The sequence below is a fragment of the Leptonychotes weddellii genome, chromosome 12 (genome assembly GCF_054177405.1).
Source record: "Leptonychotes weddellii isolate Sample4059 chromosome 12, ASM5417740v2, whole genome shotgun sequence".
NCBI lineage: Eukaryota > Metazoa > Chordata > Mammalia > Carnivora > Phocidae > Leptonychotes > Leptonychotes weddellii.
The window spans coordinates 86,770,061-86,785,225 of record NC_138380.1 but is presented as its reverse complement, the minus strand read 5'-3'; the positions used below and the strand labels follow the sequence as shown (position 1 = coordinate 86,785,225).

The 15,165-nt window shown below is 44.9% G+C and overlaps 1 protein-coding gene and 1 long non-coding RNA gene across 2 annotated transcripts in view; both read left to right on the top strand.

Annotated features, from left to right (window-relative positions):
• EGFR (epidermal growth factor receptor) overlaps positions 1 to 15,165 on the top strand; it is a 186,595-nt gene that overhangs the window by 101,112 nt on the left and 70,318 nt on the right. The window lies entirely within an intron of this gene.
• Positions 11,296 to 14,079, top strand: LOC145716616 (uncharacterized). The gene is made up of 2 exons (XR_014139427.1): positions 11,296 to 13,671; positions 13,879 to 14,079. It is a non-coding gene; the product is annotated as an uncharacterized LOC145716616 (long non-coding RNA).

The window sequence follows — 15,165 nt, the reverse complement described above, 5'->3', positions numbered from 1 at the left end:
TCAGCTCACTATGTGGATGTTGAGCAACGGGATTAATGGCAAAAGGAACTACTTTCTTGGTTTGACACATAATCGTTTCCATTATTTCATTCGAAAATTATTCACTTTCGTAGGAAAAAGAATGTCTGACAACGATGAGGACATATTTATGTGGAAATGACCCATCTGAAAAGGCGGATACTCATTTTCCCTTTTAATCGGCTAGCGAATGGTGGTGTGAGAAATATTTACCTGCAGTATTTGGTGTCTGTCTTCCTTCCTAGACTATCCTGTCCATGAGGACAAAGACCATTTGTACCTCCAGCAACAAGCCCAGGACCTGGCACATATTCAGGGCCCAATAAACATTTGACAAATTATGCAGGAGCCCATTCGTTCTCCTTAGAACATTGTTGACACATCTTCAAACACTCACTTGGAGTGGAGGCTCTTCATCGGGCTGTGTATTATTATTATTTTATTTTCCACTGGTTACAGTGCCTTCAGACTTAAAAGGCATTATTAATATTGCTTGAGAGAAGAAATGTTGATGGAAACGAGTCAAATGGCATTATGGTTAGAAACTTGCCAGGTGTCATTTTTGGGAGATTAGATAACTGTGTTTTCTGGTAGAGTGAATTGCCTGTTTGTTGCAAGTTAAGACTTTGCTGGACTGGTTTACAGGGCCAGGGGGAAAGAGATAAGTGAATCTTCTAGTGAGAGGTCATCTGTTTTAAAAGCGGGGAAGATTGCATGAACCAGGTCCAAGTGTTACGACACAGGGAAATGTCTCAGACTGCAGGGTAATGAAGCCCCCGATGGAACATTAAAACAAAAATCCTTCACGCTGTCCTCTTAGGAAAGCCCACAGAGTTCAAACCTCTGAGTGCTTGGATGTTTACGGCCGTGAGTCGCTTTGGGATAAAACTCTGATACCAAAGGGAAAGTGAATCTGCAGCAGGTATTCACGGGAAAAAGTTGCTTCTTCTCCTTTCCTTGCTTCTGCTCTTTCCGAAGCCATTTTGACCGTGGAGGTGCCAACAGAGTGTGTGACTCCTCCCCCAGACCTGGAGCAAGACAGATATGTCATCTCAATGGTATCCTCTGTTTCCCTGCCTCTCAGGTAATGGCTTGACCATTAGAGGAAATGTCTTAGGCTTCTTTGTGTTTTCCTTGACAGGAAGAACAAAAAACCCCTGCCCATCTACAGATTTCATTTGTCCTAATAACCAGCTGGCTGGAGCCATGCTCTCTGTTGCTGTCTTCCTCTCCATCCCCCCGCACAGATGCAACCACTTTGACTTCTTTCTTTCCATAGAACTCCTGGTTCAGAGAATTACCATTAAAAACAGACTAGAAATACAGCTCTGCAGCATAATGGGTGGTTTTTCTCTTCCGTTTTAGATTACCAAGCTTTCCTGGATACTTTCAGTTAATTGAACTTAATATTAGAAGAACCTCCCCTTATCACAATAAAAAAGGCATTTATGTGATGCAATCAAGTGTGTGCTGTAATTAATTCAGTCATCTAACAAGTATATTTGTCATCCTGATGTGACTGGTGACCTTGACTGGGAATGGAGAGCCTCCTGTTAGGATCTGTTCAGTGCAGGGGGCCCCTTGCTGTCCGATTCGATCAAGTCAGGCTGTATTGTGCACTCGAAACTTGTTAGGAGGACAGGTCTCATGTTAAGTGTCTCACCGCAATGAAATGTTTAAAAATGAAATCGACATATTATTTGATTTTCTGGAAAAGTCAATTCCGACCATTTGAGTCTCTTTAATCCCCATTAGGGACGCTTTACTATACAGAAAGATTCAGAGGGTGGATCTGAGCCCACTTTCTGGGAGAAATGCTAACAGTTTACTTAGATAGTCTGCATGAATCAAGCCTAAACTCACCAGAGGACTCTCCTCCCAAAGAGCCCTTTGAGACGCTCCCACACCCAGAAGTCTCTCTCCCCCCGCTGCAACCTCAGACGGACACGTTTCGCTCACACCTCCTTCTTCCCTGCTCTCAGCCTGGCTTCTGGCTCACCACACCACAGACACCTCTATCCTTTGATAGCGTGAATTTTCATCCAGCAGCTCCTGGGTAAGGCTGCATCCTCAGGCGGGTGGCTCCCCCTCCCCTCTCACTGCCCCAGCCCTGCAAAGCCTCCTGCCCAGCCTCCCGCATGCCCCCTCTCTTCCAGTCGGAGTCTGGCTCACCTAGAGGGCAGCCATTCTCTGATCCGACTCATCAGCCAAGCTGCTTGAGTCTTCCTCCTGCCTCCACTTCTTTCCATGGGTCTTTCCATGCTCTGTTCCTCTGCTTTCTCCCTTCTTTTCCTCTGCACAACTGCAAGGTACAGCTCAAACATCGCATCCCTCAGGAAGCTTTGTTGTAAGTTCCCTCTGGCCTCTCCTAGCTGAAAACCAGCAGTGTGCGTGCTTGTTTTAACTTCTTTTCCAGCATGTCCCATTCTGTCTCTGTCACTGACTGAGTTCCTTTGGGACAGGAGCCAGTGCAGTGTCTTGCATTCAAGTGATGAAGAGATAAATCGATTGGTTAATTAATTAATAGTCTACAGTTGCACACTTTCGGTGCAAAGAGCGCCTTAAAATAATCCACATGTTAGGCTATTTTAGAATGATGACTAGGCTAATCTGTCATCAGCAAAAATCGTAAGACTAGGTCACAAATTCCTTTTTAGTCTACTGGCTTGCTGTAAGAGATATTGGTTCCTCTGTTTTAACAGTTTCATCTTAAATTTCTTGTCTGGAAAAAAATGTGGCTATAGATCCTTCCAGGTGTGACCTAGTAAGTGTAGATTAATTCATGAATTAATGGGGACATGGTGCTGAAACCAAGGAGTAAAAGAGGCATTCTTGGGCACATAAATATCTGCTCAAGCAATTAAGAAATTAATGTTCAAAATTTACTTAATTAGCATAATCATTCCTTTTATAAACAAATATAAAGAAAACTTAACTAAAAATATTTTATATTTTTGCTCCAGATAATATGCTCCAGAAAGGATGTATTCTTATTAGTTTTTTGGTCTTTACTTCCCTTTTCATATAGAGTCTGGGAAAATGCATTTCTTCATAGTTGAAGTGAACCTACTTGTAAAAGGTGTTCAAAGTTTACTTGTATACAAACAATTGCAGGCAACGTGTTGAGTTTCATCTCATATTTATCCTGTGCTTCATTTCGTGAGGCTTTGGAAGAGGAGCTTTAGAACTGCAATGTCTCACTGATATCAATGTGAGTTCCAGATGCTGTTTTTGAGAAGGAAAGCCTGCAATAGAAGACACAGACAGGGATCAAAATGTGGGGGAAAGGGAATAAAAGACGGGAGCATCAGACGTGTCCCAGCTCAAACATAGAATTAAAGCTGCATATGTGTATGTGTGGAGGGCAGTGTGCATACGTGTGCGTGTGTGTGTGCACATGCGTGTGCGTGCATGAGTGTGTGCGTCCATGTAGTTCCAAAGTCTAAGTAGGGAGAGTACATGAAGGAATAGGGATAGGAGCAAGAGAGCTATAGCTTAAGTTACAGGAAAAAACTTTGCTCTAGATCATTCATGCTTTTAAAATGCCCAGACTTGTCCATATTTTCCCCTTGTGCTATTGGCACAAAATGTCCTTGTGACATCCCATACTACTTCAGATCTAAAAGCTTTGTTTCAGCATGTTTTATTGATATCAGTGTGTTCCCCATGTCCACCAGGTTTTGTAAACATTAGGCATGAAACTGACTAAACCATTCAAAACAGAGGCTAAATACGATGTACGTGGACCAAGCAAGGCTTCAAAGACTTCCTTGACTATGTTGTTAAATTTTCAGATTTCAAAATTTCCAGTTTAAGCCCCGAGTTATGGTGGTGTTTATGATATTCTTTGGTTGTAAGCTATGGTTGAAAAATTATAGGGGACCCTGTGTGAATACCAGGGATCTTGGGATCTTGATGAAATCTGCATTGTCATATGCAGGTTTGGACAGGGCATAACTAAAGCAAAGGGTGGACTTCGCTGACTTGAACCCAACAGAAGAGTGAGTGGCCATCACCACATGATTGACCCTTGGGTGCACTGCTCTTCTCCACAGCCCTAGTGGGGAGACCAGGCGCTACCCAAGAATGTCAGCCCTTCTTGCTGAGAGACTGAACTAAAGTCTTCCCCTACGATCTAGGCCTTTGATGTTCCTGCTGCTGGAACATTCCAGATTTTTACCTGAAAAGATAATGGCTCCTGACATTTCTTTTATAGTTCTATAACTGAGCCATCCCCAATTCTGTTGATTCAAACCCCTTAATACCTGTCAGGATTGTCTGTGACCCTCTCATCATTCCGGTGCTTAGAAAGCTCAGTGCAGAGGCATCTCCTGGAGAGCTTATGAAGATGCAGATTCTGATTCTGGGGGTCTGTGAGGAGGCCCAGGACTCCCCATCTCTAACAGGCTCCCAGGCAAGGCCAGTGTTGCTAGTCTGCAGACCACACTCAGAGACTAGTGCAGCCACCTAACTGTTCTGTCCACCCTCCTCTGGAGGCCACACTCGCTTCTCCACGTGGTGGCAAGACCTTTTTTTTTTTTTTAAGTTAGAAGGGGGAGATTATTTAATTTTATCAACATGCAGCATGGCATTGAGAAAAATAATTCTTAGTCATAAACCAAGTATGTACCATTGAAACCCCATGCTTTAAAAAATGACATCTATCTTTATAAGAAGAAAGTCACAGTGTTTGAAAATTATAAGCTACTGTGCTTTACTCTGTCCATCCCACTTCGAGGGGAAGAGTCTCCTGTCACCAGGGCACTGGCAGAAGCCAAGTTCACTCATTACCAATAGTACCGCGGGCTCCCGCGTTGTGTTAGCGCTTCCCACAAAGCCAACACCTACCTGGGGATGACTGTTCTTTGTGAGACCTCTGCCTTACAGCGCGTACTTCTAAACAAGTTGTGTAATTAAACCTTTGTTTTGAGGAAAGTGTAGATTCACCTGTTGCTGTAGGAAATGATACAGAGAAGTCCCACGTACCTTTTACCCAGTCTCCCCTGATGGGAACATGTTGCGATATCACAACCAGGATCTGAATGGCAATGCAAGATTTCTGTCACCACAGGGATCCCTCCTGTTTCACTCTTACAGACATGCCCACTTCTGGGCACCAGCTAGTTCCTTCTCTAAAAAGCAGCAGGTATTTTAAAAACATAGTCTAGGGCGCCTGGGTGGCTCAGTCGGTTAAGCATCTGCCTTCGGCTCAGGTCATGATCCTGGGATCCTGGGATCCTGGGATCGAGTCCCACATCAGGCTCTCTGCTCAGCAGGGAGTCTGCTTCTCCCTCTCCCTTTGCCCCTCCCCCCGTGCTCGTGCTCTCTCTCACTCTCTCAAATAAATAAATAAATAAAATCTTTGAGGAAAAAATAAATAAAAACACACTCTAAGGCAAGTTCCTCCTTGTTTAAAACCTGCCAGTGGTTTCTTATTGCCCTTAAAATGGAATCAAAACCCTTAGCATTAAGCCCCTCACCTGGCACCTCTGCCTCCCAGTTCCCGGTGCTTTCCCAGCTTCCTCTCTACTGGATTTCTTTTCAGCCAGAGAGCCTTTCACCACCACCATCCGTCCCACAGGGAAGCCCCCCAAACTCCTCCACACACTTTGCTAAGCTCCTCTTGTCTTTAAGAGCTCTGCTGAATGGCCATTCCTCAAGGAATCCTGCCACGACCTCTCAGACCAGGTCAGGCTTCTACACTCTAGAAGCATCCACACAGCCATGATCACAACTGTAATTCCATACCGAATTTGGTGAACGCCTGTCTTCCCCACTGGGATGTAAGTTTCATGAGGCAGGAACAAGGTCAGTCCTATCTGGGCACATCCTTGGACCTCGAGTATTGCCTGGCGCGCACAGACACTGAAGTGATGGCGGTGATGATGATGAAGGCTTATGGGAGCCAGACACTCTTTTACAGATATTAACATCTTAACCCTTATGACCACCCCATGAGGGCACTTTTACCCTCGTTTACAGATGAACCAAGTGAGGCTCCACAAGAAGTAATTTGCCCAGGTGACACCACTCGGTCCTTCACAGGCAGGCGTCCAGAGCTGGATCCCATGTGCTTAGGTAGGGTAACTTTCTGCCCCCATGGCTGACCTCCGCGCACTTGGCCACCATGCCTGTCGGTAAGGTGTTCAGTGAATACCTGCTGGATGAATGAGTAAGGGGAATGTTTTCTGAGCTGGCACTGATTAACTGCTGGCACGGAAGTCACACGTGGACAAAGATTACAAGGGGCTTTTCATTCTGGTGGCTTGATTCTCAGTAATTTCCTTATTAGGGTTTTTTTAAAAAATAACTTAAGTATTAAGTAAAAAATAAGTATAATTATAAAAATAAGTGTAGTAGGTGTGAATTAGAAAGTCTAAATTATTTGCAAGTGTAAACTCTAAAGCATTTTGTAAATGTTTTTTTCTTTGTGAGTGGATGAGTGTATAATGAATATAGCATTCATTGTATGACAAGTATCGTGGGATTTAGGAACTGTTTTATGAAATAACACAAACATCCAGCACAACACAAACATCCCCATTTAACCTCAAATCAACACTCAATAATAAATGAATAGACGTAGGGGGAAAAAGCAAGTGTATTTCTACTGGCAAAAACCATACCCAGTGAAAATTAATTAAGTTAATAAGAGTTCCTCTCTCCTTTGGCACATTAGTACTTACTCATAATTGTTATTTGATATTTTTGGTTTTGTATTTCTCTTGCAAATTGAGCAAGCATTTGATGAATGACCGGGTTCTGCTACCCAACTTTTGGACTGTTTCCAAGCATGAAATTACAATTCCAGATAATCCTGTCACAAAGATCTGGGCCTCATTAGGAGGGAGGGGAGCTGGGAGATGGCCCAGTTTGGCCTCCCCCAAACCAAGCCGCCACAGCTTTCTCTATTTCTACACACGATTTAAATTTTTTAGTAATCCTAAAAATTGATGTGCTTTTTCCATGAAAGGAAGTGTGGCCACATTTTCCAGAGGGGGAGGCCTCTGCGTCCTTACTCCTTCATGCTCTCATCCCCAGCCCCTCACCCTTGCCACCACCCACATAACATCTGTAGTTCTTAAACTAAAAGCACAAATTATTGTAAAAGTTAATTGAGCTTACAAAGAAATGCTTGTGTAGAAAACTTTCTCAGCTGCAAGGAAAACAATCTGGCTTGAGTGGCCGTTCAACAGAGTAAAAATTAGTTCACTGAAAGGCACTCCTACACCCCCTTAGGAGTAACCCTTCTGCGGCCACCACCCCCCACTTCTGAAGATTTGACGATGTGCCAGAATAAACAGCTTAAGGATGAGTTTGGTAAAGCCAGAAAGCACACACTTACAGTTTTTTACTTCTCTGGTTACTGGCCTCAATAATCAGATAGTCAGCTGAAAAAACCAAAAAACAAACAAACAAAAAAGGACCTTAGATTACAGATTACTGACTTATTGAAATATGTCCATGAATCACTGGGCCTAGGCCCCCGGCCATCTAAAGGCCACTGGATGCCACCCTCTCGCAGCTCTGGCCTTGCAGGGACATGCAGAGCCCCAGGTTGCCAAGAACGACTTTATCTTCATCAACATGTTCTGTCAGATGGAATGGGACAGCCAGAGAAGCCAGGACTGGCACAAGGACAAATAGAAAGGTTTCTGATCTCCAGGAGTGAATCGTTGAGCCAGGATTTGGTGCTTAAACATATAATGGGGGTAAGCAGCTTTCATTTTTAGGGGTTTTCTAAGGCCCGGCGACTTGGCTTCAGCCACACCATTCCTCTCCTCTCCCTTAATTTCCAAGAGTCTCCTAGACTTACATCACAAGCAAATGCATGAGGTCCCTTTCATCGCAGAGCATCCTGGTGGATGCCTTGTCCCTTAACAGGACCCGCATTTTCAGGGACGCTACTGATGAGCAAAACCAGTGTATGTGGCTCCTGGAGATTAGTCCCTATTTGTCCCCACAAGAAAAACATCGAATAGTTTCTTACTAAGCGATAAGGAAGTCCTCTCCAGTATTCTTTGGCCTGGAGTTTTTATCATGGCGGAACAGTTCACCTTAGTCATTATATTTAAACGTGAAGGCTATTTTAAAAAGCTTAACAAAGAAAAGAATTATAAAATGCCTATGGTAAGCAAGATAAAAACATAAAAGTTGAAGGTGGGCAGTTTTCCAAAGGAAGATATGAAATATGTTTTGTAAACCGCCTGTATGAGTTATTCTTACGTGTTCGGTTGATTAATAATTAATAACGAGGCAAGGACGGCAATGATGTGTTTTCTTATTTGTTCTTCTAACAGAGACTCGTGTTTTTGGAAGACATTGCTCTGGTTAAATCTCAAACATGTCCAATCCGAAAATGGTCATTCAACAACCGAATTCTATATCTGCAGTCAGTAGCAAATCTAATTCTCATAGGCTAGCGCAATGTGATAGAAACTAAAACCTGAGAGAGACCCGAGCAAGGAAAAATACTTCCTCGTCCAAGCTGGAGAGGAATTTACCGTCAGCCCGACTATTAATAGATGCAGTTGGAGATTCCATTTCCATTGCTCAACTGCCATATTACTTATTAAACTTAAAAGACGTGAATCACGTCTGCTGAAAACTTTTTTTTTAAAGATTTTATTTATTTATTTGACAGATAGAGAGAGAGCACAAGTAGGCAGAGTGGCAGGCAGAGGGAGAGGGAGAAGCAGACTCCCTGCTGAGCAGGGAGCCCGATGCTGGGCTTGATCCCAGGACCCCAGGATCATGACCTGAGCCGAAGGCAGACGCTTAACCGAACTGAGCCACCCAGGAGCCCCAACATCTGCTGAAAACTTACATATGATGTTAACACAGAAATTTGCGTAATTTCAGCAGCATTTATCCATCTTTCATTCCCTGCTGAATTTCTCAGTGTAACGAACTAAAGGGAAGCCATGGGAAGCAGAATGTTTGCTCTTGTTCTCAGATGACACATTATTCTTTAAAGAGACAAAATGTGCTGGGAAACAACAGAACGCTTCATTCATCACCCAAGTATGAGCAAGTGCAAGACCGTAAGAGGCGGCCGTGGGACCAGGAAACCGGGAAGAGGAGCTGGACGGGGTTGTCTTTCTGGAGGGTGTCTCTGTGAAGGGAGGCCACACACATGGACTTCCCAAGAGTGCTGAGGAGGAGGGAAATCTGGAGCAAAGTCCCCGGGTGGGAAAAGCAGGGGTGAGAAGCCACTGTTGTCTTCCCATATCTGCAGGGCTGTAAGATAGAGGAGGAATGAGGCACATCTCTGTTCAGCCGGAGGAAAGTCTCAGGACTAGCTTCAGATCACCGTAGGGAATAATTACGTGATAGAGGTATAAATACAAGAATATGGCTTCACAAACTCGTAGCAAGATTAGAATTCAGAACAGACAAGCCAGACTTGACAACCATTTGTCAGGAATACGGAAGGCCAGGATTCCTGGGTGTAATGGGGCTATCTGGAGCTGTTTCAGAATTGGACATCCAGTTCTGAAAGTGAATGATGCCAAGCACAGAGCTGTAACACCCGCTACACAAAACCACACACGAATGACGCTTCCCAGCCCTTGCGCTTCCCCGTCCGTTTTCAGTACCTCGTATCTTCCATTCGTCTAATTGAGCTGATGATGAAACAGGAAGATCTGAACCCTAAGAAAACTCTTTTGGAGTTTGGCCTTGGAGGAAAATGATTGTGTTCGACCACATTTACCTTCTAGAAAGTACAGGGTGAAGGGAACCCTCATCATAGACCCCCTCGACCTCCTGTTAGGTCTTCCTCTAAAGCAGAGCTTGGTGAAGTACAGCCCCATGGTTCAAATCCAGCTACCGCCTGTTTTTGTAGATAGAGTTTCCGGGCACATGATGGTGCCAGGCCTATTTATTTGCTTCTTGTCTGTGGCTGTTTTTGAATGGTAGCAGTGGAGCCAAGAGGTTGGACCAGACCCTGTGTGATCTGCAAACCTGAAAATATTGACTCTCTGACTCTTCTCAGAAAAAGTTTGCCAGCCCCAGCTCTGGAACGTCATAAAGGACATTTCAGACTCTCTCTTTTCTAGACTTAGATCTGTGGCGAGGGAAGGCCAGCTTTAACAGCACCACCAAGTTACTTTGCTCAGGCAGGTGACACATCTAAGAGCAAGCGGTCGCGTATGGGAATGGCTACTTTGAATTGATAGCTCTCCTCATGGAGGGAAAAATATGGTCTAGAAAGAATAGTATATGAGCTAAAATTGCAATTCCTTTGTGACAGAAACTTGGCTTAGGCTTCTCCTGAGGTCACTTAGTAGGTGTTAGTGATTTTCAGGTCAGTCTGTCTTAGTCGATGAACGCAGGAAGTGGGCTTTGGGACGCAGAGCTAGCTAGGGAAAGAGGCTTGGGGCCTCCTTCCTCCCCCCCTCCAGGACGCGGTCTGTCCTCTTAATTCTGCTCTTTGCACTGCTACTTCCTCTTCCCATTTGAAAGTGAAACTTAAAGGGAATATTTAGATTAAGTAGGAGTAATGGAAAAAAAAATTGTCCATTTTAAAGCAAGCATTGAATAAAAACATGTGCATGCACACAGCACACAAATCCAGCTACGCTTACGAAACCACTGCAAAGGGTCAGACGAGGGCTTTTTCTAAGTGAAAAATAACAGTAGAGAATGTTCTGAGCAGCAAGCTGGGAGTTCTCTTAAGGGAATTCTAAAAGGCACATTAGAGGTGTGGCTTCCTCAGCTCTTAAGTGCCCAGCATGGGCTCTCCTGCTCAGGGATGGGTCCAGATGCCTTGCTTTCAAGCCTTGAGCTCGTCCCTGCGACCCAGGCAGGCTGGTTCGCTCAGTGGCAAGAGCCCACAGCTGCTCGCCAGGCCACACACAGCTTGTGAGCAGAAGGCAGAGGGGTGTATTGCTCCGAGTGCTCGGAGGAAGGAAGCAATTCATTCTACTGGGGTCCGGTCCAGATTTAATTCAGATTCAAGCCATAGTTATATTTGTTAAGGGTCTGCCATGTGTCAGGTGCTTGGGCCAGGAATTCTGCCATCTCATTGATTCCTCCCAAGTCATAAGTCCTTGTTTCACGAAAAAAAGAGACTCAACATGATCAAGAAGTTGCCTTGGTGGTGGTAGCGAAACCAGAGTTCTAATCCAGGCCTTGTGACTCCAAGGCCATGATCACTGACGGGTGCGATGGAAGTTTGATTGCTTATTGTTCTATAGTCAAAATGGCCTGTGGGTAGCTTGCCACATTTTTGTTTTTTGTTTTTGCTTTTCTTTCTTTCTTTCTTTCTTTTTTTTTACTTCTTTTACTTTTCAAATCCTTCCTGACATGAGATATTGGTTCAAATAGTTCTTCTGAGAACCTGACATGTTTCTGTAACTTGAAAAAAAAAGCAAGCAGTAGGCTCCCCTCATTGGTGAGATCAAGCCACTAATCTTTATAGGCAGATTATTTTTCTTCCTTCCACTGCTTCTCATTTGTTCCCAGCAGCAAAAGGGAGGAGATGGATGACACAGAGAACAATTCCAGCCCGAGGTAGCATTGTGGCTAGCTCAGACAGGAGCAGCCTGGAAACCTCAGCCCCCTCCATGCACTCCAACCCTGTCGCCCAAATCCATTTCTCTCCCAAGTACCCTGTATAGAGTGGCTGAGCTTCCTTTTGCCTCCAATATCTTTGCTTCATTTTCCCCCGCTCCTTTAGCTCCTTTAGGTACTGATTGTTGTATGTTGATGCTTGGGGCAGATTCCAGATCCGCCCTTGCTCCTGGAGGTCCCCCCCCACCCAGAAGAGCTCTTTGATCTCCTTGCATTTCATTTCCAGGCTTGCCTGCAGTTCTGCAAGAGGCAGACCTGTGGAAATCTTCACACAGCAAAGGCTGGCAGGCTGGCTTAGGAACTAGATGTACTTTCCCATGGCAGGTGCCACCAGTGGGAGGGTTGGGGGTGTGTGGGGGTTGCTGGGACTATCTTTGTTTTAAGAAGAAAACACAGGTTTAATGGCCTTTTTCTGGTGTCTTAGCGATTGCTCCCTTGTTTCAAATTTTTACTGTCATCATTTGCTTTCTTTTTTTGCAGGGGGTAGGTGGCTATTTCTGTTGTTTTTTTCCTAATGCTCATTGGTAACCAACTTAAATGTGTGTGTTAGAGAGAGCCTTAAAACAATTGTGCGTTAGAGCCTGATTTTTTCCAAAGCATGGATAATAATAGAAAGTTTAAAAGAACATTTAAACCACTTGGGGTGGGGGGTAGGCAGGCACTGCCCCATAGAACCCAGAGGCTTTCTGCAGAGAAACGCTTGCAACAAAGATCCTTGTTCCCCGTTCTGGACTAGAAATCTTTCATTTCCTTGCAAATTATGCATCTTTTCCAGAATTTTGTTCAGTAAGAATGGATGGAGACATGATCCTTACAGATAGCTGTAAACAAACCCAGAAAGGGTCACCTGTACCCCCAAATTAGGATATGGACAATGACCCAGAGGAGAGGAATGCAGAAACACAGACAGGAATGGAAGAAACCTGATTTTTGGAGTGTGGCATATTGTGGGACTGTGTGAGGCAAAGTCACCAGGCTCAGCACCTGGCACTTGTTGGCGACTTGTTCTTTTACACTGAAAGTGAAGTATCACATTTCCACTTGCTTGGTAATAAGGAATATTGGAGTCCTTTCCCCAGAGAACTCCAGGCTGGCGATTTCTCTGCTTTCTGACTTGTGTTCCTTGTAGTACGTCTCTACCCTGAGTGGCTTTATGATGTCCTCTGATTATTTCATGTGTAAAGTCATCTCCCCGAAGGACTCACATATTCTTCAGGGCAGTGAGTACTTCTGATTCATTCTTGGCAACTGTGGCTCTAGTATTTTATTTTATTTTTTTAAAAGATTTTTATTTATTTATTTGACAGAGAGACAGCGAGAGAGGGAACACAAGCAGGGGGAGTGGGAGAGGGAGAGGGAGAAGCAGGCTTCCCGCCGAGCAGGGAGCCCGATGCAGGGCTCGATCCCAGGACCCTGGGACCACGACCTGAGCCGAAGGCAGACGCTTAACGACCGAGCCCCCCAGGTGCCCCTGTGGCTCAGCTATTTTATCAAATATGCTTTAGTTAAATAAGTGAATGAACAAAAGAACAAACAGCCCCTCCTGGCCCAAGCGCAATCACAGAGCATAGGGGAATGAACCCTTTCTGAGAAGCTGTAACAACACCTAAGGCTCACGACTCCACCTTGCCGTGATGCTTCTCAGCTGTGCAGGGCGTTCAAATGAATTCTAGAAGGACAGCTCAACCAGCACGTAAAAAGCCCAATATGGGGACGATTACTCAGCCTTTGTCATTAGAGAGTGAGTCATGTGGACCTGAGCAGAGTACAAAACAGAAGGCATGTGAGTTGGGTGAGGACTGTGCCCAGAGGAGTGAAATCTTGTCAGCCCTGCCTCGCTTTACCTCCACATCACCTTGCTGGGAATGACAGATTGTGAGGGTGTACGTAGAACGAGAAAAACTGCACCCTGAGACGTAGCATTAGACTGAACTGTGAGAAGCTGTTGAAGATGTAGCAAGCTGCCAACCACGCATGCCAAGGGCTTTGGGAATGTTGGACCTGCGGGCTCACACTCTCACCCACCCACTGTTTTCTGCTCACCAGTTCGCTGTGGAACAAAGTCAGAATTGAAAGGTGGTGGGCGCCTGGGTGGCTCAGTTGGTTGGGCGACTGCCTTCGGCTCAGGTCACGATCCTGGAGTCCCGGGATCGAGTCCCGCATCGGGCTCCCTGCTCGGCAGGGGGTCTGCTTCTCCCTCTGACCCTCCTCCCTCTCATTCTCTCTGTTTCAAATAAAATAAATAAAATCTTTAAAAAAAAAAAAGAGAGAGAGAATTGAAAGGTGGTAGTAAACTGAGAGCAGTCTTCGGTCAAACCTTCATCAGCTTTTAAACCTGGTTTTCAAGCAATGACCTTTGCCACCAACCCCATTTTGGAGTTTTCTATTTCCCACGTCCTTCCACCAGCCCTTCTCTGGGTTTAACCGTCTGTGACAATCACTCATGTCACCTTTCCCGCCCCACCCCACCCCGGAAGTGCCCCATCATCCCCTCAAGTCTCCTGGTGTTCTGTGAGGCAGACAACCAGTCAGATGGGCAAACCCATCCTCATTCAGTGAGTTCTTCAGTGGTAACTAGCTCTTCAACGCCTCTTCCTCATCCAGGTTTCAGGGCAGCCTTGGAAACTGGGAAGGGCTGTGGAGATGTCAGGCATTGACATGATTCTTGACTCTGCACTGCCCTGCACTGGTAGGTCTGAAGGACTGATCTGAGAAGGCTTAACAGAACTCGAAAATTGAAATAGGTCAGAAGCAAAACTGGCAGTGGAGGCGAAGGATAGAAGCAGTGGTTTGGCTACCAGACTGTTGGAAGGGAAGTGGTATTAGTCACTTCAGAAGTATTCCTATATGTGAAGAGAGGGCCCCTGAACATGAGTAAGCAATAGTCCCCAGCTAGGAGATTAGAAAAACAGAACTCAGGCCTGAGAGGAGGACCTTACTCATGATATCTCTAGAAAGGAAAAACCAGACACACTCAATTCACTGTTGTTTATATTTTCACATAGAGAGATTTTAAACCAGATCCAGTGTTCTGTCCTTTCTTCTGTATGCCCTGCTCAGCCTTCAATATTCAGTGAGGGTATACATTAACCATGTATAGATCTAGTTCTATATAACCTGATAAAGATGCTGATATACATAATTCTTCCATCCATGAATTTTTGTTCAGTACATGTCCATATGTTTAAAATACAGAGACACTGGCCACCAAGACAGAGGGTTGTCTGATACATACTAGGTATTCAAAAGAGATTTATTGGATTGAATGAAGAAAAGGTTGGTGGGTATTGCTTTATGAAATCTTTTTTAGTCCAAATCAATTTCTCATAGTTCAGTAATACAGGTCAGATTCATCTCTGACTGACCATTAAACTACCTATAAAAAAATAGAATGGAGGGGCGCCTGGGTGGCTCAGTCAGTTAAGCATCTGCCTTCAGCTCAGGTCATGATCCCAGGGTCCTGGGATTGAGCCCCACATCCTGCTCCCTGCTCAGTGGCGGGGAGTCTGCTTCTCCCTCTCCCTCTCGCCCTGCTCATTCTCTCTCTTGCTCAGTCTCTCTCTCTCCCTC